This window comes from Leguminivora glycinivorella, chromosome 15 (genome assembly GCF_023078275.1).
Source record: "Leguminivora glycinivorella isolate SPB_JAAS2020 chromosome 15, LegGlyc_1.1, whole genome shotgun sequence".
In the NCBI taxonomy this organism is placed as follows: Eukaryota; Metazoa; Arthropoda; class Insecta; order Lepidoptera; family Tortricidae; genus Leguminivora; species Leguminivora glycinivorella.
This window is the reverse complement of record NC_062985.1, coordinates 16,242,465-16,265,335: the sequence shown is the minus strand read 5'-3', so window position 1 is coordinate 16,265,335 and position 22,871 is coordinate 16,242,465. Positions and strand designations below refer to the sequence as shown.

The 22,871-nt window shown below is 36.1% G+C and overlaps 1 protein-coding gene and 1 non-coding gene across 2 annotated transcripts in view; both read right to left on the bottom strand.

The window, feature by feature from the left end:
- The window catches only part of LOC125233751 (small conductance calcium-activated potassium channel protein), a 372,074-nt gene that overhangs the window by 311,153 nt on the left and 38,050 nt on the right, over positions 1 to 22,871 (bottom strand). The window lies entirely within an intron of this gene.
- On the bottom strand, positions 19,681 to 19,753 carry Trnas-gga. The gene has a single exon. It is a non-coding gene; the product is annotated as a tRNA-Ser (tRNA).

Here is a 22,871-nt window from a genome sequence, read left to right as displayed (position 1 = left end):
CCAGTCGCTTTTCGGTGAAGGATAACATAGTGAGAAAACCGGACTAATCCCAACAAGGCCTAGTTAGCCTTCGGGATGGAAGGTCAGATGGCAGTCGCTTTCGTAAAACTAGTGCCTACGTCAAATCTTGAGATTAGTTGTCAAAGCGGACCCCAGGCTCCCATGATCCGTGGCAAATGCCGGGATAACGCAAGGACAATGGTGATTTCCAACGATTTGATATCCACCCTCACTTACAAAGCAAAATTCTAGCTCAAAGCTATTCCCCGCTTTTGCATGTGTTTCACCGGAATAGCAATTACCAAGCGGTTGACCGCAGGAGAACGTGACCTCTCTATCGGTACACGGAAAACAAATATTGATCAAGCGTTTCTATGTACATATCGATTGTCACGCCCCATGGGTACTGAAGTACGTAGCCAAACGCTTACGATAAAATCGTTATCGTAGCCAGCCATCTCTATCGCTCTGCCGTATTGGGGCATTATCAGAATTTGGGTCCCCCCAATCAGCAAAAGTTTTTTAACAAAAATTAACTTGCTGTCAGTTTCGTGACGACGATTAACTATACAATCTGACTAAAAATTTACATTTTTCACATTCTGAATGTAGATTATCGGTTAAAATGTATGTAATTAACACCAAAACAATATTTTTATTAATATTGAATGCTTATTTTTCGTCACAAAACTGACAGTGAGTAAATTTTTGTTAACAACTGACGCTAATTGGGGGACCCAAATTTTGAAAATGCCCATTGGCGCGACAGAGCCAGACTGCGTTCCGATCGGCGTCTAGCGTCAACGATTGTTACGCTCCGTTGATTGTATTGGGTATATCGCTTTGCTAAACGTTTTGTGACAAATACTGATTAATTAAAACAGATAGGTTGTCTAGTACAGTCAGCAGGGAATTATTTTTAGTGTGAGCGAACATACATTCGAACTTACTCTGGCAGTATATCTCGTAATTGACTGAAGAAATTTACCTACTACGTGCCAATATATTTTGTTATATATTACTTCAGTGGCAAATAAGTATACAATCCGCCTCATGATACGCATACACCGTAGAATATAGACATTTGCAACACCTGACTGAACGTTGATATAGCAAATTCACAGCAAAATCGTTGAGCTCTGGAAACCTTGCTCAACGACAGAACTTCAACATTATGGAGGTGTGAACTGACTGTGAAGTTATTTCACTACGGTTTTCTAATGTATCATTCATGGCTTACTTAATTTAGATTACTATACGAATCTTTGTTACTTTACACACATAAACACGTTACTTAACACTTTTCTTTACAGTTATAGGAGAAAAGCCATTTCTCCAAGCCATAACTGAATCTTAAATAATTTGATTTAACTTTTCGTTAAAGAGTATTTTCATTTAAATAAAATATCAGATCGGTTACAATTTTATCAGCAATACCGCTCGAATGAATTGCCAATTAAATTAGTAACTTGTTTAAAATTAACTTGCCCATCGTTATTCAATATAACATAATTATGAGTTCAACAGTAAATGTAGTAAATACACAAATTGTTTAAAGCCTTGCAAATTAAACTATTATATTCAGTTTAATTCAGCTCCATTGTTATAAGGACTCCAGTACTGTAAAAGTCTATACCTGTACCATGAGTTATTTACGTTTTTATAACGTTACTCGATAATTTAAACGTTCGTAATAACATTTTTGGTCCTCCAACCGGAATGAGTCAAATTTTAGGCCCCTGATAGTACATTGTTCAACAAGGGGAGGAAGTTGAATATTACCAACGAGTGTAAGTTAGATCGCGACGGCTTGCCGGAGCGATTTAAAGACTCGTGTTAGTAATATTCATACTCCCCGAGTTACACACAATGTTTTTCATCACACTTGCAATGTAAAAAATATGTAAATAGATGTAAAAAAGTTAAGTACGGTGCAAGAAATTTCATTATTCCCTTGGGAGAACGATTTTTCTATAACTTACGCTCCGCCTGCGTGCAATAGCACATTTAAAGTGCAGGTGTGATGAAAACGAAGTTACTGCTTCTGGCTCCGTCGCGAGGACAGATCTGATAGTACTTATACCTAAACACCTTGGCCTCAAGAAAAGCCTCAAGAAAATCCTTAAATCACATGTTTGTTGATCTTGGCCGTTACATGTGATCTGAGACATTTATTACTTTACTGGCCTAAATATAATAATAATCTAAATCTAAATACCGACTGGTCTGGCCTAGTGCGTAGTGACCCTGCCTGCTAAGCCGCTATCCCGCGTACGAATCCCGGTAAGGGCATTTATTTGTGTGATGAACACAGATATTAGACCCAAAGTTCTGTTTTCTATTTCTATTTGTTCCTCAGTCTTGGATGTTTTTTTATGTATACATACGTACGTATTTATCTACATAAGTATGTAAATATATCGTCGCCTAGAACCCATAGTACAAGCTTTGATTAGTAGTATGGGGCTAGGTTGATTTGTGTAATGTGTCCCCCAATATTTAGTATTCATTATATTTTAAATAAAAACTGTCAAAAGCTCTATGTGTTGGCTTCGGCCCCGCACTCGCATTCCAAAGGTCTGGAATACCCCATGGTTTCCGTGATGAAAAAGTCATCTAAATACTACCTAGTTAACATAGGGAAAGTGAACAACGACCCCGACAATTACTTACTTGAACCTAAAAACTCGCACATTCAAAACTTCAATGGTACGGGTACTGTATTCTGTTTGCTAAGGATCCCCCTTATTTCAGAATGGAAACAAAGCAAAGTTTGACGTAGTTATGCTAAGATGCCCTGATTTCCCATGTCATGCGATAAACTAACCGCGGTAAACATAACGAAAGGCAAACATTTCACTACCTGTAGTGAAAATGACGTATGTTGCTTTAAGGTTGGTATGATATTAGATGTTTGAGAATTGGTAGAGGCTTTCATTTTGATAATTATACTGTCGGCGGGTTCAGTGTTGTACCTGTAATGAAGTGAACTAAATTTAATTTAACTTCTTGTCTTGTCATTAGATACCTAAGCGTTCGGCAGTTTGAGTTTAATATTTGATTATTCGATATTTTATCGACGGGTGGCCCCAGGCATCGTTTGAAGGACAGTCCGGATTTGCGTCAGCTTCAAGCCAGTGACTGCCAGGAGGCTGCGCAAGACACTCAATATTATACTATCAATATTGACATTTAGATCACTAAGTCGAGTTAGTTTAGTAGTTTAGTGAGTACCCAATATCATTACTTATACTTATGGGGATTTATTTCAAATTATTTCCTTTTATGGAGTAAGAATGTGGTTACTTGATAATTTCGAAATGACATTTTAGTGTTTTGCAAACTCGATTACCTTCTATAATTATACCTATGTTATTACTTCTAAGACACACGTTCGTGCATGTACTCGCATGTAATCAAGAGATTATTATCCACATCGATGCCCATTAAAACGCCATTACAACAGGGACCCGTATGTTTAAAATGTTGCATTCCAAAAATGTAAATTTGATAAGTGTCCTCCAGTGGAAGTAACTCGATCAATTACGAATACGTATCCTCATTTCCATACATTTGTGAGGTGTAGCTTTTAGTAGGGCGCGGTTTCAACTTTATTTATCAGTTGATGAAATCTCTCTCTCTCTTTTCTCTCTCTATCCTAGTCCTTCTTTGCCAGGACGCTCTGAGATCTGTCCCGGTTTGTCTCAGATGTCACATTCGTTTTCATGTCCTTTTTTATTTCATAATTCATAATTCATAATTCATAATTCTTTATTGCAAACCATGGTTACAGTACAGGTATTGAATGTAGTATGATGTCTCACATGGACCCTGCAAGGGCACAGCATATAATAACTTATCATTAAATTTAATTATTATTATTTAAAAAAAAGAATAAATTAAACATTGAAAACATATATATATAGGTAAAAATATTATTAATCCATAAAATTTCTCATAAAATAAAATAGTAGTCTCAAATAAATAATTAATTATTGTGAGTTTCATATTTCAAATTTAATAATAATTAGAAGTAGGTAGGTGTAAGTTAATCAATCAATAGAAGGTGTCTCCAACGTCGTCATCAAAAAAATCTTTTAATTTGTAGTAACACTTATTTATCAGGAAGTCTTTCAACATCTTATTAAATTTCTTGTTGTTTTCTTGACCTTTAATATTATCTTGAAGGTGGTTATAAATTTTAACCGCCATGACATTTGGACTTGCACTATGGAGTTTGAGGTTAGAGGTTGACGGCAAAGCTAAATTATATTTGTACCTTGTTTCGAAGCGTCGTGGCTGATCTACTAACTTTGTAAATAAGTTCGAATGTTTTCTTACAAACTTGCACATTTCGAATATATACATTGATGTCAGGGTAAGAATTTCGTATTCAATAAAATGTGGTCTACAGCTCGCTGGACTACTTATATTTGCGAGGATGCGTATGCATTTCTTTTGGAGTAGAAATAGGTCTTCTACATCTGTGCTATTTCCCAAAGGATTATACCGTATTTAAGCCAGGAGTAAGGATAAGCATAATAAGCTATTTTTGCAGCTTGTAGACTAGTCGATTTTTTTAGTTCTCTGAAGGCATAAATAAACCTGAGCATTTTATTTTTCATTTTCAGAATGTGTGGTTTCCAATTTATAGATGTATCGATATCAAAACCTAGCAGGGTGGAGGTATCAACACATTCCAGTCTGAGGCCGTTAAATGAATAATCGATTTCTAAGGCGCGCTTTTGTACTGGTTTAAATTGCATAAGTTTGGTTTTCGTAAGATTGATTTGCAGGTTGTGATCGTTTAGCCAAGTTACTACTGTAGTCATTATGTTGTTGAGGTCGATATCTAAGGTATCGTTATTTTGACATGATGTAAGGATGGAGATGTCATCCGCGAACAACACGCATGGTTTATCTACGACTTTAGGGAGTTCATTTATGTAGATTATAAATAACAAACAGCTGATTACACTTCCTTGGGGTATAGAGTGATTTATGATTTGTTCGTCTGATTTCACGTTTGTTATTAGGCCCGTGGTATGATCATGGTATTGGACTTCTACATATTGCTTACGATTTTTTAGGTAGGAGGCAAACCATTGATGAGTTATCCCTCTCACTCCTAGGTCGTGTAACTTATCCAATAGTAGGTTACATTGTACGCGATCGTATGCTTTAGACATGTCCAGGAGGATGCCAACTGCATATTTCTTGTTATTTAGTGTATTTAACACCTCCTGTATGAATTTGTAAGTAGCAAGGTCAGTGGATCGGTTTTTTCGAAAACCGTTCTGACAGTCGTCGAATAGGTCGTTCGGTTAGCTCAAGTTTGATTTTTGGCTCAATTTTTTAATAGTTAGTCAATCTACCCCTATAGTCAACTAGCTCCGGTCCCCCCTATCTTACTCAAAACTAAATGCTACTCATATTAAAACTTGATCAACTTACGCTTATATCTATAGTAAGATATTGGCGTGTCATTACATTCTTGATTTGAAAACCGGCATTTCGAAAGTTAAGTATAAGGTTAACTTTTCTTTATTTGTTTTTAACCTGCCTGCCCGTGGGTGTCGTGGAAGTGGACTGTGGGAAACGAGTTAAGTAAATTGTGTTGTGGTGTATGCGATAAGCAAGCAACCTGACACTGCACTATCCAAATTTTGATAAAAGTGTTTGGGGGCATTTTCAGAATTTGGGTCCCCCAAGTAGTGTAAGTTGTTAAAAAAAATTAGTGCCAGTTCAGACACAGCTGAAACCGCGCGGATCTTATTTTTAACCGACTTCAAAAAAGGAGGAGGTTCTCAATTCGACTGAATGTTTTTATTTTTTTTTATTTTTTTTTGTATGTATGTTACTCGATATCTCCGAGGATCGTGGACCGATTTTCAAAATTTTTTTTTTGATCGAACGGGTATAACCCCGAGATGGTCCCATTGGCACCAAGTCGGGGTCTGACGATGGGATCTTGGAGAAATCGAGGGAACTCTTCAAATGTTATAGGCACATGTAATGTTCTTAGTGTATTTTTCAAAGGTACACCAGTATTTACGCCTGATGGTAATAATTTTATGTGGCTGAGCTGATGATGGAAGGTCAACTCCTCAACGGTTAGGAGTTAAAGGATAATTCTTTCACTACTGTACATATATTCGGACTGATACATATAATATCACTAGGAACCACTAAAAATCAACAAATAAATTAACTTTTTAACAAAAAATAAAACCGCCTTCAAAAAAAGCGTGTTACAAAACACAGAGAAACTAAAAAGCCAAAAATAATAAACCTTCGAATTCAGATTTCTTATCGGATTGCAATAATCTAAACATCCAAATTATAAACAAATCAATTATTTTTGGAGTCGGGGCCAGCCTGCGTATGGTTGGGTGGGGCAAACAGGAAATAGCAAGGCGACGAACAGGTCTGGTACCGACTACAAAAATAATTGATTTGTTTATAATTTGGATGTTTAGATTATTGCAATCCGATAAGAAATCTGAATTCGAAGGTTTATTATTTTTGGCTTTTTAGTTTCTCTGTGTTTTGTAACACGCTTTTTTTGAAGGCGGTTTTATTTTTTGTTAAAAAGTTATATAGCATAGTACTAGACTGTTCACACTACACCGCGCGGTTGTAGTGTGCCCTTACGCCCTTCTTTCTTCTCTTAAAAGGTAGGGACGTTGCGTGAATTCTTTTGATGTCGTGCGTTATCGGCCCCACGGTTTGTCGGAAACAGATACGTCTCCGGTGGCGACATTTTCCGCTTGTTAGAACCGGCTGTAATTTTGTTTGAAGTGTAATCTTATTACTTGCTTAATAATTCTACACGCGGCTAATTAGACATGTAAAAAGTAAAATCAGTGTCGACGGTGATTAAGTTGAGAAACAGTTACGTAATTAATTACTAGCCAAAAATATTCATTTTAAAATACTAGTTCGATAGCAAATAACTTTACGGTCCGCCTGGTGGTAAGCAGTTACAGTAGCCTATGGACGTCTGCAACTACAAATGTGTTACATGCGCGTTGGCGACCCTACAACGCTCCGTTTTTCCTAGAACATACAAGTGGTATAATGAGCTACCTTCTGTTCTGTAGCGTTTCCCTTGAGCTATGAACCTATGACGTGGAGTTTTTTTTTTTTTTTAGTATGGATAGGTAGACGTTTGACCACGATCACACCTGATGGTAAGTGATGATGCGGTCTTCTTCAAGAAGCAAGTATTTAGTGTAAGTATGTTGCTTATGTTCATGGGCGGCAATTACTGCTTCCAAACAGGTGGCCGGTCTGCGCGCCATAATGAAAACTTGGAAGGACAATGACACATATAACATGGACACTCTATTTTTATTGAAAATAGGGTGTCCATGTTATAGGTCACGTCGTCAAGTGTCGATCGTTATGGCCGGGAATGGAACTTATAGACAATGACAAATCGCTTGGGTATTGCTCATAAATCAGTATTAGGTACTATATGGTTGCTAGTTTGACACCGTTTTTGGGACAGTGAATTTTCGTCTGGACTCCGACGGTCGGGGTGGTTTAGAGGTAATCTCTTTAGCCGCGTAAGCTAAAGACTCGGGTTCGATATTGAGCTTTGCCACCAGTAGACTTGATTGCTCTTTCTTTGGTATATGTTACCTAAGTCAGTCGATAATTGTTTTAGTTATTTATTCAATTTCAACTTTAAAATTAAGTGTGATAAATAATAACTCCGTACGTGGTTTTAGTAGCAAATGCGTAAATAGAACCTTTCTTTATTTCTGAACAAAAACTACCTTAAAAATGATTCCTCAATATTGATCGAATCATATTTTCCAACGATAAAAACACGCCAGACTGTTTGTGATTATATATTTTCCGTGTAAAATGAAACTTTCTTGGCACGTATTAATTTATTCAAAGACATACATTATTATTACATATTATCCTAATGTAATGCATTGTACACTTGATTTGAATAATAACATTCAGAACTAGACTGTGATAACATCTGCTAGTTGATTTGCATATGTAGATCAATATTTTACTTCACAACCTGTCGGCCTAGTCGAAATGATAATGGCATGAGACGGCTAGACGCTACGACGTAGCGAAACGCAGTTTGGCTTTGTCGTGCCAGGCCCCGTAGCCGAATGGCATTTCTCCGACGCCAAACGAAAGCGATACGCCGCTGGCTCTGTCGCGCCAATACGCAAGCGCGATAGAGATAGATATCTACTAGCGCTTCGTTTCGTGAGCGTTTCGTGAGCGATTGTGCCATTCGGCTAGCCACCCTGTACAGAAGAGCGATTGGAATACTACCAGGCTTATGAAGCCTAACGGCTCAGCCACGACATTGGTCTAAGCGCGGCAGCGGTGAGCGGCGGCCATACATTGGAGCGAAACACAGCGATGGGACTTAACATTCGCACGTATTGCTGCCGCTCACCGCTGTCGCGCTTAGGCCAATGTCGTGGCTGGGCCGTAAGCGATTGTGCCGTTGGCTACGTATCTAGATGAGATAATTATTCAAGTAAGATGTACCTCACGTGGAATTAACATTATGTTATATTATGTAATCGAACTATCTACATACTTTGGCTTCCACCAACGAGGTTGCACGGAGTGTACTTAATGCTTGTACGAATTATTTTTACCTGAAAAGAAAAAAAAAAATACATTAGAAAATGTTTTAAGAATTGAGTCCTAAAAAACTAGTAACACTTAAGTCATTAAACTAAAATCATAAACGCAGATGACCAGTTAGTAAAATAGGCATGTGAAATCAATGTTTACCTACTTGAAAGCTTTAAACTTTTCAAGGATTAAAAAAATTAGATTTGAAGCCATAATTCTTGATAAGAATTCGTTTGTCTGGAAACGTGTATTACATTTTAATTAAATTCTAGCTTGTTTTGATACTTTTGATTGCTAATCCGTCTCAGGTTATATTAAGTTTTAATATCTTTTGATATCAAGTATTTAATTATTCTATAAATATAAGTGATACATTTTCGCTCTTTACTGATAAGCTATTTTGAATATGTACCTAGTAAGTTGATAAAATTTAACATTATTTGAATTATTTTGAACTGATGTATTCACTGTGATAAAATTATATTAGTGTTTTATCACAATAAAAATATAATCAAGTAACGCTTTCTGAAATAAAAATATTATAAGGACATTTTGTAGCTTACCGTGGTACTCAGTCAATCTGTGTAAATATGTTCTATAATATGTATTTATTTATTCTTACACAGATTGACTATGCCCCACGGTAAACTTAAAAATTCTTGTGCTCGGTATAAATATATCGTTTCATTCACAAATACTCGTGTTGTGGTTGGTAATAAATAAATAAAATAGTATTACAGGACATTCTTACAAAGAGTCCCAAAGTAACTTCAAGAAGGCTGTGTTGTGGGTATCCAGACAAGACGTATAATATATGAGTACAATAACAATTTATATGCCTACCTACAAAGAAAACTTCCATGACTCAAATATCTGTTGCTCATCACACAAATAAATTCCCTTACCGGGATTCGAACCCAAGACCGCGGCTTAGCAAGCAGGCTAACTGCCAGCTAGGCTGGACTAATCGTCGCATATGCATGAATATAGATTGTAAATGATCCATTGGCTACCTACACGTCAAACTAATCCAAGAGGCTTAGTTTCAGGTATCGTTATCACTTCCACAGCAGTGATTTTCAGGTCGATTCGAACGAACGCTGACATCGAATTCTGCGTTGAGTTTTTGAGTTTTTGATTTTTTTATAAATCTAGTCAGTAACAAGTGTACGTGTTATATTTAACTTACATCCCAAACTGGAAGAGAGGCTCCTTTTCATATTAGCATTTTGGCTCCTGTTGCTTCTTAATAGAACTAAAAATCATAATAATTTTCTTTGAAAGGCATAATAATACATTATTTAAACCCAGTCCGCCACATAAGTTTCCTGTCGCAGCCAAGCGTGATGGGCAATTTTGTGTCGAAAACGGTGTCAGTAGGTTATTTTATTAAGTAACATTTTATTCTTTTATTTAACGTTTATCTATATATTAGGAAAGCAGTGGTTAGTTGGTAATGAGGAAGCATAATACATTTTTACGGAAATAGAAAAAAATAGGTTTTTTGACTATGCAATATTAGAGATCGAAAAAGTGGCGCCCAACTAGGGGCATTGTTTTAATTTTTTCACAAGTTATTTCATTAAATATTATACTAAAAAGGCTCTCAATGTCCTGCGTATCAAGTACAACAATGGGTTTAGGATGCTGTTGGGGCTGCCTCGTTATTGCAGTGCGTCAGGCATGTTTGCTGACAGCTTCGGTGCTATAATAATACTCAAAAGAACTGCCTCCCTGATGCGTCGCGTGCGAGACACTTCCAACAGCCTTGTGCGCCTATTGTTGGAATCTCCTGCTTGTACTTTCTGGGGACACTGGGATAATCTACATAATGGCATCCAGAGGCCAAGTGTATAATTTATTATAGTTTAGTTTTTAGATGTAATGTAAATGTAACTAACATAGGTTTAAGGGAATGTACACTAACACTATGGATTATTTCAGAAATAAAATTATTGTATTGTATTGTATAGTTTTATTGAATGAACAAAACGATGAATACTTTTAGTTTCTTTAATTTCTTGTTTGGCTAAGACGTTTCATTTTTGGTTTATAAAACAATATTTTACGGAAATAGAAAAATAAGTGATTATGACGGATGCAACATTTTGGGTTCGAAAAAGTGGCACCCGAACAGGGGTCATTATTTTGATATTTTCTAATACAAGTTACATCATGATTTAATGAACATAACGATTCATAATTTTATATTCTAGTTTGGCTAAGGCGATACTTTTTGTTTATAAAAGGATAAGTGGCGACTGTTTTACGGAAGTAGGTAAATAAGTTTGGGATCAAAAAAGTGGCGCCTAACTAGGGGCATTGTTTTGAAGATGTGTTATTGTCCTAAGACTGAGACATGTTGATTCTTAATGTAAGTATGTATGGCATGAGTATTTGATGTCAGTGTAAACCAGGTTCGAATTGGCCAATACTGTGGATCGAGTGACAAAGCTTCTGGAGCTCAAGGAACTAAGCCACATAATTTCTAGATGCAAAATTATATTAAGATTTTGTTAGATTAACCGCAATCTTGTACAGTAAAATATTTTACTTATAAGTACATAACCCCATACATGACCCTCTTCTATGTACCTAATTGTTTGTATACCTGATTATTGGAAAATAATTATACTCTACAAATTCGCTCATGATAATTGTGAAAATTTCATAAAATATGTACTTAACTTATACATACTTATCTTAATTTATTTCATAATTTCAAGACGTCTTTAAAAATAACAAACTATTAATAATATTTATAAATCTAATTGAAAAGTATAAATCTAAAGCTAAAGAGCCCCTGAGGCAATTTGTATGTACAATGTACATGTTAGGCCGAATATCTGTAATTCCCCATTCTGATGACATGATAGAATGTTTTAAATAAAATAAACCTTAATTCTACTATTATTAGTACGTTACCTGTAAAATAATGTGTTAACAAAGTCATTTCGAATTAAGCATTTGTGTTTTCAGACTAACAATATCTTCCTTTTTATAAAGCATACCTAACCTTGTCAATTATACCGTTACCATTCATTTCTATTTCTACCTATGTACTTGAAAGCTCTGTTCGACATGTTATGATAAAATTACCACTAATTGGAATAAATAAACATTGTATTTTGCACATAGTTGCACTTTAAATGCAAGTAAAGGCACCATTATACTTACTCGCATATTACTGTTGCAAATACTTCTTTCGACAAAGCACAAATTGGATGGTACTTACAACAACAATGAAAGTGTCTTCCTGTTGTCGTGTGATGAGATAATGATGTATATTTTTATTTATCTGAATGTCTCAGTAACTTAAATATTAAGGTACAAGAATCTAACTAAACGAATTTCCACTTCATTCGTTATCTACTCTAATGAATTGAAAGCAATCTCGTGGATTCAATAACGTTTATCCAAAGGATTAATCTGATTGCAAATGGTATTAAAAGTAAAAAGGAGAGGAGTTTTATTAGATTCTCGTAGTCTAATGAGTAAAGGGTAAGAAGGATATTAAACGCATTTTGCTGCATACTCGTATGTAATTATGGTGATTTTCCCCACACTAGTCCGCAAAGTAGTACATTTCTTGTCATATCGCAACTTCAAAGGGCCACAAGTACTGAAAAATGTCTTACGATACACGTGCGAAGAGGGAATGCCCCTTTTCGTAATGTACTATTTATATTCAGTGCAAAAAATGCTTCTATGAATCAAATGATTTACTAAAATGCCGGATAATCTACTTTTATGCCTAATATTTTTATAATTGCTGCGTTAATTTTGTGGTTAGGTTAATTTTGTTCGAAGAAACTTACCCGAACATTATTGTTTCTAGAGCTAACATTTGACATCTCTTAACATTATGACATGTATTTTGAAGCTCCAATCGCGCCGAACTGACTCATTGTATGCCTAAGGGCCCATTTACACGAAGCGAGTACTCGCATCCCAGTTTCTTTACATTGCCATATTAGATCAAGAGCCCAGGCCCGCCAGACCTTCCTCAAATTCTCAAGGATGAAACTTTGGGACAATGTAGAGTTCACATCGGCGTTTAATGTGTGCATATTTTCTAGTTCGGCCCATCGGCCAATTTTTTGCTATCAAGTGATGAAGGTGAAAAAAAAAATTGCTTACTTTCCTTAAATTCTCAAGGCTGATTTTTATATATGTGTTAGAGCACGTTGTTAGAAATTGGTTATCATCAATGCCAGACCATTTCCGCCGGCCATAACTTTTACCAGACGCGACAAAGTTGGCAAAAAACGACTCTAACTTACCTCATTTTCTCAAGCCTGATTTTGATATATGATACGCAGGGACCTGTAACTAGACCGTTTGTAAGCAGCCAGACCAATCGGATGGACCCAACCATCCGCCAGACCGACTTAAAGTTTCGATATGAGCATTAGTAGAATTGAAATATTCCGGGTCTATAAAAGCTAAAAACTTGAATTTTCTACATTAAGCTACGTGTATATTGTATACTTGACGTAATAAGCGACTTTCAAAAATTTTACTTCTAAGGAAATAAAAAAATGAAAGTTTATATGTGGTGCAAGATTAATTTTAAGCTATGAATTTTATTTACACTGCGTAAGTACAAGTGTATTTTATTATAAATATAACTTTTACCAGACGCGACAAAGTTGGCAAAAAACGACTCTAACTTACCTCATTTTCTCAAGCCTGATTTTGGTATATGATACGCATTTATAATAAAATACACATGTACTTACGCAGTGTAAATAAAATTCATAGCTTGAAATTAATCTTGCACCACAAATAAACTTTAATTTTTTTATTTCCTTAGAAGTAAAATTTTTGAAAGTAGCTTATTACGTCAAGTATACAATATACACGTAGCTTAATGTAGAAAATTCAAGTTTTTAGCTTTTATAGACCCGGAATATTTCAATTCTACTAATGCTCATATCGAAACTTTAAGTCGGTCTGGCGGATGGTTGGGTCCATCCGATTGGTCTGGCTGCTTACAAACGGTCTAGTTATAGGTCCCTGCGTATCATATATCAAAATCAGGCTTGAGAAAATGAGGTAAGTTAGAGTCGTTTTTTGCCAACTTTGTCGCGTCTGGTAAAAGTTATGGCCGGCGGAAACGGTCTGGCATTGATGATAACTAATTTCTAACAACGTCCTCTAACACATATATAAAAATCAGCCTTGAGAATTTAAGGAAAGTAAGCACCTTTTTTTTTCACCTTCATCACTTGATAGCAAAAAATTGGCCGATGGGCCGAACTAGAAAATATGCACACATTAACCGCCGATATGAACTCTACATTGTCCCAAAGTTTCATCCTTGAGAATTTGAGGAAGGTCTGGCGGGCCTGGGCTCTGGGTCTATATTTGATTAGTCTGTTGATTTTTTTTTTTTTTTTAGTGTGTTATCAATTTATTTGTATAATAAAAATACATTATAATAAAACATCAGGGACATAAAATTATCTTACAATAAAACTAAACTATTAAATCTAAAAAAAATAAAATTTAACTTAAATTAAACTGAGTCTGCAATGTAACAAAACGTCGGATAAAAAAGGATTTCAATGGAAAAAATCCAAGATGGCGCCTGTAATGTATGGCATATCGGTCCTATATCCCCATATCGGTCCTATATCCGATATCGGATCGGATAATGTGGAAACGCATACACACACATTCATTTTCGTACCTAAGTATGTAAACAATAGGAGAAACCAATTAAAGCGTTCTTGAAATCGATCAACCTTGAAACTTATTGTTTCTAAGGGAACGTGGAATTATTTGATTTATGGGCCCATTCGAACATACTCTTAGAGCCACTACTTGCACCAACGAAAATGGAGGGTTAACCCGAGGGTTAACCCGTCATTTTATATGGAATTTGACAGTTGACAGCCCACTAACCCTGAGTTAAGTGGTTGGTGCAAGTGGGCCTTATTCTTCCAAACGTTATTTCGCCATTTTTGGCCACGCCCATGAGAGTCTGGGGTCCGCTTAATAACTTAGAATTTGCCATAGACACTAGTTTTTAACCCCCGACGCAAAAACGACGGGGTGTTATAAGTTTGACGTGTCTGCCTGTCTGTCTGTCTGTCTGTGTGTCGGTCTATCTGTGTGTGTGTCTATCTGTGGCATCGTAGCTCCCGAACGGATGAACCGATTTAGATTTAGTTTTTTTTTGTCTGAAAGCTGAGTTAGTCGGGAGTGAGGGAGGGAAGGATCTTTCACTCTCCGTCTACTTTGTCGCGGTCGGGGGATTTTTCAAAATTTTAATTTTGTGGTTAGGTCATTTAGGTACTAAGTAGAAACTGAATGTTGAACGCACGACTGGCAGCTTACCGATACGATTCTATCATAATACCAATATCTGGTTTGTGTTAGCAAATGATCGTTACAATTTTCCTGTAAGATATACAGCGCGAAAACCTAATAAGGGCGATAAATGAAACCAGGCACATAATTCAATATTGTTATCATTAATTAAGAAGTGTTTTTGAGTTACTCTTAATTTTCACCCCATAATGAATTTTTGAAAAATTTCCCAGCAGCAATGTACTGTAAACGTGGTTGCGATGACAATCAATGACAACTGTCAACGAGCGTTAAACGCGAGTGTGTTTGCATTACGTTGCGGGCCGAATTAATTTGTGTGGATAAAAAAAATATTTCAATTTTAAGTAAAAGTTATCTTATTCCATTTTTGATGTCCTATACTCACCACCGTTAAGAGGTTCGCCCGTATTAAGTTTACACCCTGTATACAAAACTCATGGTAGCTGAATGGCATCAATTAGAGTCATAGTAGACACGAACACGAGCTGCGTTATGTTTGCCGATGATGTTTCTCTTTTGTTTAAATGCAATAATAGTTTAGAATGTAATAATCAGCTTAAAACTATTTTTTCACGGTAAAAAACTGGCTCAGTGACCACAATTTAGAAATTAATTTGAATAAAACCAAAATTATACAATTTAAACCTGCACAAATAAACCTATTGAGTTAAATTTAGAAAGCAATTCGTGTAATATAGAGGAAGTCACAGAATTCAACCTTTTAGGCATAACAATAGACTCCGGAATTAATTGGAAAGGACATATCCAAAAAATTAAAACAAAAATGTCTAGTTTTCTATATGCACTTAGTGTATTAAAAAGAAATACAAATTTTAATTGTGCGTTATCAGCCTACTACTCATATGCGTTCGCGTGGCTCGTCCGCTACGCCGTGGAGCTGTGGGGGGACAGCGCCGAGGCCGATCAGCTGTTCGTGATGCAAAAGAAATTTAATGTGTTCGTATCCTAGCTAATATCCGGATCCCGAACAGTTGCCGCCCATACTTTATTCAATACAGACTGTTAACCCTACCCTGCATTTATATATTACAGGCTGCGCTTTTTGTCCGGGAAAATTCAGATTTATTCGTATTAAAACGAGATAAGGAAAATACTAGACCGCAATACAGGAATAAACTCCTTTTACCAAAAACTAATTTAGAAATGTGTAAAAATAGTCCCCAATATAAATGCATTTTGATATTTAATAAAATTCCTAATACAATCAAATTAGAACCTAGAAATGAATTATTTAAAAGCAAATTTAAAAATAATATAACTCGGTTAAGGATTTCCTTAATGACAATAGTTTGGATAGCATACCATAATCTTTCAAATATTAGAATATTAAATGAATTGTATTTATTGAATGTAATCAAATGAAATCATTAAATTAATTGTTATTATATAATAATACCTAAAGTTTAGCTTTTAGTCTAGTTTTAAGTTTCTGTTGCATGCCCTTCCAGGGTGTCATGGCCTTACTTACATCCTAATTTTATTGTACATGACTACAACAAATAAATAAATAAATAGTATTATGAATGTTAGTTCGAATCGGTTTCTTAATTTCGACAGCACGAGGAAACAATTAAGTTGTCAACAACTAAACAGGTGCTTTTTACAGAGCTGAACAACTTTTGTAATAAGTCTTGTTGTTGTTTAGAAATTAAATCAATATAACCTTTGTTACAAATAACAAATTTTATACCTGTAGTCGACCCTGTTTACCCAGCTCAGATCACCTGGCTGAATTAGGTAAACTATAAATATAGTTTTTCTACTCCCGTACTGTGAGTTACAAGGTCGTGCATAGAACTTTAAAACCCTACATAAAAGATGTCAGGACAAGTCTATCTAGTCTATACCCTGAAAACATTTAGTAGTAGTAGCACGATATAGCTGTTACAGTTCAGTAAATACATTGCTACCAACTTAACAAACCAATTCGCAGAGTCGAGACACAGTTCAGTAAATACATTGCTACCAACTTAACAAACCAATTCGCAGAGTAGAGACTCCTTCGTTTTCTGCTGCGTTCATTGGCAACGCGTCGAATCGCATTCAAATGTATGAGAACTCGATTCAACTCGGCTCGATTCGTCTTAGTGGCCAGGCTTCAAAGAACCATACCATAGACAGTTTTATTTTCATGTTTGCACTCAAACTGCATATTCAAAATGGTAGGCGGTCCACCTAGATAACTAAGATGACTGAAAGTAGGTATTTGTTGAATTTATAATTTTCTTTCAAAATAAGTGCTTGGTCGTAGAAAAAGTATTGTATGCAACGGTGTTTAACTGAGTCAAAAAATGCTCGTGGCGTCTTTATTAACAATTTTCGACTTCGCCTCAAATTGTTACCCACGCCACTCACCTTTTTTGACCTCTTTTAACCACCAGTTGCATAAAATACTATTTCAGTACAGATGGTGTTTTTTTACGCACTAGTTCGAGAAGTGATTCATTATATGCCAGGTCGAAACTTCGGAGGCTCGTCTGTACTGAAAAACGTCGTCGTGTCCCTTCGGTCGTGTTTTAATTTATCGCCACTCGTTTCGAACTTCCTTTTTTACGCACTTGTATCGTAATGTACAATAGTACATAGAACAATAGTTCACCTTAACGTCATTGTCAAATTCGAGCTAATGTTTTCGTTTACTCTGTTCACCTGGGTGCATAAAGTTAACTAATCGTGGACTTTATTAACTATGACCAAATGCTGGTGAACTGATATGTAGGTATCTGAAACGTCGCCATAAATAGTTAACAACTTGTTGCCGTATTTTAATTATATTTTAGCAAAGAGGATTATAGTGAGTTACTGTAAGAGTAAAATCTGTTGGCACTGTCCATAAGCTGCCATCTCTCATCACAGAATCAAAACGTATGGACCCCCGATTTGACAACTTGGCGCATATGGTAAACTTGAAAGTGGTCAAATTTAATGTTAATATTAGCGCCGCACCAAGCGCTAGCCTAGCGGTAAGAGCATCCGACTTTCAATCTGGAGGTCGCGGGTTCGAACCCCGGCTCGTACCAATGAGTTTTTCGGAACTTATGTGCGAAATGTCATTTGATATTTGCCAGTCGCTTTTCGGTGAAGGAAAACATCGTGAGGAAACCGGACTAATCCCAATAAGGCCTAGTTATCCTTCGGGTTGGAAGGTCAGATGGCAGTCGCTTTCGTAATAAACTAGTGCCTACGCCAAATCTTGGGATTAGTTGACCCCAGGCTCCAATGAGCCGTGGCAAATGCCGGGATAGCGCAAGGAGGATGAGTAGCGCCAAAAGTGTAGTCACCAGTCTCACTTCCTCTTTTCCGTACTTGTATGTTTCTAGAGTCAACACAAAATGATATTAACAATACCATCAGTAACACAGTAAATATCTCTTTACATACTATAGTCACTTTCATTTAACTCAGATCGCAGTCGCGTGTGTATAAAGTTATTCCAGCGGGCTGGTCACCCGTGAACGAATAAACGTAGTGGACAAAGGGTACATTAAGAACGACTGTCAGCACAGACCACCTCAAATACTAGACAAAGCATTACAGACAAATCAAAATAACATATAGAGAAAAACTTAATTCAAGAAGCTTAAACGACAAAGTTTAACATGTCACAAAAATTGCATTTAAACGTCACCGAAACAGTTTCCACTTGGCTTGGATACCTTAACGCTGGCTTCTTTGTCACCTTTTCATATAAACGGAACAAAATAAAATCGTGTACATGTCTAAATCCACAGGATATAAATCTACAAAACAAAAACATACAATACTAAAAACTAAGTAAAGTAATTATGTTCACCTAAATTATTGGAGAATCGTTACAAATTCAAAATCAACACACCACACATATTTATGTTGTCCCTTAATTTAGTGTGGGAACGCAACCGCCTAATCCAATTGTGTCAACGTCAACCAGAACTTGTGTAATTTAGGAATATTTATAAAAAAATGTGTTATGAACTTGAGCTATGAAATTGTAATTGTAGTTTTGTAATTGTATAAAATGCAACTCAATTGAGTTGCTCAAATAAAATTATATGTAAATATGATATATCTGATGACCACGCGCTCTTTATAAACACAACATAATGCGGTGTCTATGTTATCTGTGGTCTACAGCTAAGAGGCCAATTCGAACTAAAACTAATATCATTAGGTCAAAGCATATCATGCAGGTCGTGCTTGGCCGTAGATATCTTAGCTCGAGACGTACGATATCATTGAGATATCGTTCTGATATCAGTATTCGTTTGAATTGGCTTATACTTGGACGATCGTTCCGACTCCATTAAGCGTGATTATAATAAAATGGAGTGCGAGAAACGATTTTGCAATGATTTTCCTCGTTTCACGCCATATTTAAGCAGGTTGTCCAAGTATTTTATTATTTTTTAACACTTTGCTACTAGCGAGACAACAATATCCATACTAATATTATAAATGGGAAAGTGTGTGTGTCTGTTTGTTTGTCCGTCTTTCACGGCAAAACGGAGCGTCGAATAGACATGATTTTTTAAGTGGAGATAGTTGAAGGGATAGAGAGTGACATAGGCTACTTTTTGTCTCTTTCTAACGCGAGCGAAGCCGCGGGCAAAAGCTAGTTTATTTATATAAGTAGGTAAGTATTTATTTTTAACAAGCAGAAACGTCTGCCAACGATTCTAAACATTTTTATATTAAAGGAAAAAATGGAAAAATTTACGCTTCCGGCGGGACTTGAACCCGCATCCTTTGCAATCCGTGCAATGCTCTTAACCAATTGAGCTACGGAAGCCGCGCTGGACATTGCAAATCTTTCCATGCCTTAGCGTAAATTTTTCCATTTTTTCCTTTAATACAGGGTGTAACAAAAATGGTGGTGATCCGTTTAAGGGCGTATTCAGTATCGTATTCTCATCAGGAAAAAGTAGGATAAAAATTTTTTTTCCCAAAAAATTTTTTTATCTTTGTATGGAGATTCGACCGATTCGCGCGGCCCGGCTCATACAAAAGTGAAAATTTTTTTAGGGGAAAAAAAATTTTCTTCTACCTTTTCTGATAAGAATACGATACTGAGTACGCCCTTAAACGGATCACCACCATTTTTGTTACACTCTGTATAAAAATGTTTAGGTAAGTATTGTTTTCAGTGCAGATGGTACTTTTTGCCCGCACTATGCACTAGTGCTAGTGTGCACAGTGGTTCATCACTTATCGTCTAAACTTTTTTTTTTTTTTAAATCTTTATTAAATTTGAAAGGGGTTTTATGTCTAAACTTCAGAGGGCCATCTGTAATGAAAAACGTCGTACGATACACGTGCGAAAAGGAAATTCGTAACGCGTGTCAATTTTCACTCGTTTCGAACTTCCTCTTTTCCGCACTTGTATCGTAATGTACTATTTTCTCTATAAGGGCATATTTACACGATGTAAGTATTCTTATACGAGTTTAATTAGATTGCGGTATTTGATTAGTGTGCTGAGTTGTATGTACTTAACCTTAACAGTCCGTGATTGTCTTAATATGTAACGGAAATAGCATGAGAGTTTGCCTACCGTGATAATGGGTTCCTACCTTTATGAATACTTTTGATTTTTGGTCAGAAAGCGAAAAAAAAGTTAACGTATAAAATATTTACTATATGTATTGTAATAACTACCTAAGCGTTTTGGCTTTCAAATACAACGTAAAAAAATCTAAAAATAAACAATTCAGCGCCTCTGATCAAATCTTATTGAAAGTGTAGAATTAGTACATTTCGATACAAGTGCGAAAAAGAGGAAGTTCGATACGAGTGGCGATAAATTAAAACACGACCGAAGGGAGTGTTTTAAATCGACACGAGTTACGAATTCCCTTTTCGTACGTGTATCGAACGTTTTTCAGTACAGATGGACCTCCGAAGTTTCGACCTGCCATATAATGAACCACTGCTCGCACTAGTGCGTAAAAAACACCATCTGTACTGAAAAAATATTTACAAAACAGGATTTATCTACGAAAGCTGGATGGAAGATTGACTCGGCGGTAGAAATACATTTTATATCGGAAACTTGTTTTAAAAATTGTTTTTATTTTACTGTTTCTCAATCATATTGTTTTTTACATACATACATACATACAATCACGCCTGTTTCCCAGAGGGGTAGGCAGAGATCACGGATTTCCATTTACTACGATCCTGACAAACCACTTTCGCTTCACACACTTTCATACACACTCGTCGGTTTCGAGTACTTCTGACCTGGCCTCTTTGCAATATTTCCCCGATTTGATCAAGAAAAGTTCGCCTAGGTCTTCCTCTACCAACTGACCCTTCCACTCCTTTTTCATATACTTTCTTCGTTAATCTCCTCTCATCCATCCTCTCTACATGCCCAAACCACCTTAACATACCCATCTCAATCTTTGTCACCACATCTACATCCACTCCACACTTCTCTCTTATCACGCTATTTCTGATCCTATCACTCAACTTTACACCTGCCATGCTTCTTAACGCTCTCATTTCTACGGCATTCACTTGACTTTGAAGTCTTTTCTCCCACACCCAACTTTCACTACCATACATAAGTGTAGGCACCAAAACTCCTCTATGCACCTCCTCTATTGTTTTTTATTTTCATAGAAATAAAAGGTTGTGTTTTCAGGTTAAATGCGTTATATATTTCCATTACAATTTCCATAATCGGTGCTACAAGCATGTGTATCCGGGGTACGCGATACAAATTTAACACGTTCAAAAACTTCTTTGGCTTAAATGATAGCGCAGCCCTACCCAATCCTTCCTCCACTTGATAAATTTCCCTGTTTTGTTGATGCTTGATACGTATTTGTAGTATTTGTAATATTTGTTACTATCTTTTTGTAAATAAATATTATATAAATTTAGTTTTATTATTTTTTCATTAATGGTTATACATACCAACTCTCGACTATTGATAGGAGTACAATAGATAGATTATGAATAACTTTAGACTTTTACAAAACTAGGCGAATATAACACTTTAAGTTCTCGCGCTTTGTACACATATTTAAAGTCACACACAGGTCGAACGCTGGGAAAAAAGGTAAAAATAATGTTAATTAATCGCGTTCGACCTGTGTGTGACTTTAAATATAGGCGAATATAGGTATCTTATTTAGGCGAAGAAACATCAGGGATTTACGATATTTTTTAAACACGTCAATAATTTACAATAAAAGTGGTAAATTGTCCAACCCTCCTTAATCCAGTAAGCGTTGAAATATTTCAAATCAAGCTGCTGGATGTTAGGTGATGTCAGGGCTGACAAGTTAGTGAGTCCACTTATTCTTGTCACAGATTTATAATGGTGGTTCATCACACACCAGTTTCCGAAAAAAAAACTCTTAATTAGATTTAATAAAATTTGCGGATCCTGCATTAATAATAACCTAACCATAAAATTAAAATTTTGAAAAAACCCCCGACCGCGACATTATAGACCGATTTTCATGAAACATGGCTAAGAACACTCCCGACTAACTCAGCTTTCAGACAAAAAAAACTAAATCCAAATCGGTTCATCCGTTCGGGAGCTACGATGCCACAGACAGACACACACACAGAGAGACAGACAAACAGACAGACAGACACACACACAGACAGACATGTCAAACTTATAACACTCCGTCGTTTTTGCGTCGGGGGTTAAAAACTTAGGGGAAATTTCAACTTTTATAAAACTAGGCGCAGATACATCTATTTACTTACGTTTCTTCGCCTACGGAAAGTAGGAAACCTCTACTTACTAATTTTACGGTTTCTGCATTAAAAACTAGGTGAGAATTTTAACTTTTTTAAACTAAGGAGATAAACATATATGTAGCTAGTTATTCCTCCTTTTTAGGGTTCCGTAGTCAACTAGGAACCCTTATAGTTTCGCCATG